The following is a 2194-nucleotide window of genomic DNA, read 5'->3' as shown; positions in this document are numbered from 1 at the left end:
CCTCGTCGCCAACAGAGAGAGATAAACTATACATGTGGCAAGCGGTGCAAACAACAATAGCAGGAGAAAAAGCCATTACTCACCGTGATTGATTAATAATTCTTACTTACCACAGTTGTTTGATGAACTTGTGAAAAAAAAAACAAGAAAAAAAAGAAAAAAAAAACGGAGCGATAGAAAAAAAAGAAAGAAAAAAAAGCAATAGGCAAAAGTTGAGAACAAACAGAGTAGCCTAAGTGCGTAAAGTTCCATGGTAAAAGTCAAACTATTTGTGAAAACAAAGCATAAACGCAAAAAAAGACTGACTTACTGTAAAGGAGAAAAAGACAGACTTACTGTATATCCAGATGAAAAAAAATGTTTATCCATCTTCTCAAGCTCCAATTTCCACATATTCTTGTCACAGTCAAAAATGATTTTTGTTAATGTATTTATTATTATTTCTTTTTTATTATATACGCAATGCCGTCCATGTATCCTGCGGGACAGGCAATCTGAGGCTTGAAAAGCTAACACTCACAAAGCTTAACACACAGATCACATCACTACAAGATATAAGGTGTGTTCGATTTGAAGCAGAACTGTGCAGATCATTGTATGACATCAAATTCATGTCATAAACCGATCGGTCTGCTTCAAGTCGAACACACCTATTATTAACTCTTTCCCCGCCAGCATTTTTGAAAAAAGTTGCCAGCCATCGCCAGCGATTTTTATGATTTTCACTAAAATTTGATGGCCTCCAGTATATTTTGCTGTATGAATATTTGAATATGCAACTAATTTTTCAGCAACTAATATTTACATATGTTAGCTAGTGTGTTAGCAGCTACATTCATCTGGTACAAAACTGTGGTGATTTCACCCCAGTGCTTCTCTTTGTCCTTACGGTTGTGGTACATTTTTGACACATTATACAGACAGTCGTGTTATTGCGAAACTTCCACAAGCAGTTTCCTGCATCTCCACTATCCAGCGGACCCATACAGCAGCTTGTTTTGCAGTCGCGTATTGGCTATTGTGAAAGTACTGACCTAATTATAGATGTGATCATCCCAATTTAAAAATCTAAATATCAAACATGTTTGATATTATTAGGTAGGTCCTGATTTGTGTGCGAGCAGACCGGGAGGTGCAAGATTGGATCTGTAAATGCCTCACATTACAAGATAATCCACGCCGAACATCGGAACCGACAGATGTCCTCAACAAGATTTTTTTCACCGATTCTCAGGAGGGGAAAATTGGGGATAAACTGACCTAAAACTCCTGTAGTGTGAGTCTGGCTTTAGAATTGATGTAAATGAAAATTTACAGCAAAGTTTTACAGTTAAGATAGGCTCTGACATTAGGGCCTGGTTTCACAGACAGGGCTAAGACTAAGCCAGGACTAGGCAATAGTTCAATTAGGATATTTATGTAATTTTTTATTAATGTGCCTTAGAAAAAAACATTACTGGTGTGCATTTTGAGACAAAATAGAGGCACTGCTATATTTTAAGATCAGTCAGTGCAAGTTTCTTTCAGTTAAAACAGCTCAGACTTACACTTTAGTCTGGGACTAGGCTTAAGCCTTGTCTGTGAAACCAGGGGTAGGAGTTTTAAAATCCTAACCGATTATGAAATCTGGTTACAGCACACCCATAAGTAGAATCTTCACAGATTTTCTTCCCTCAAATCTTAAACATGCACACACTACAATATTTGAAAATCGTAGTGCATCACACACTACAAGATATTGTTATCATGCCAGAGGGAGCACCTCACGTGATCTCACACAGCAAATCGTCATTGAAGTTTCAACAACTAATGTTTACATATGTCAGCTAGCCTGCTATTAGCTTTCTACACTCACCTATTATGTTTAAAACGGAGGCGATTTCGTCCCAGCGCCTCTATGTCCTTACGGTTGTGGTATGTTTCCAATACATTATACAGACAGTCATGTTATTGCAAAACTTCCACAAGCAGTTTCCTCTATCTCCACAATCCAACAGACCCATACAGCAGCTTGTATGACACATGACAGGATAATAACCAATGAGGAACAAGACACATGACTTGAACAACCAATCACAACATGACACATGCACAAGGCAGAAATACATGAGGGCAAGGGAAGCATGACACTAATGTCATGAATGAAATTACAAAATAAAAGACATGAAAACAAGAACAAGAAACAGACCCCCCC

Source organism: Sinocyclocheilus rhinocerous, unplaced genomic scaffold (genome assembly GCF_001515625.1).
Source record: "Sinocyclocheilus rhinocerous isolate Xijiao unplaced genomic scaffold, SAMN03320098_v1.1 scaffold840, whole genome shotgun sequence".
Classification (NCBI taxonomy): domain Eukaryota; kingdom Metazoa; phylum Chordata; class Actinopteri; order Cypriniformes; family Cyprinidae; genus Sinocyclocheilus; species Sinocyclocheilus rhinocerous.
This window is presented reverse-complemented; position numbering follows the sequence as displayed.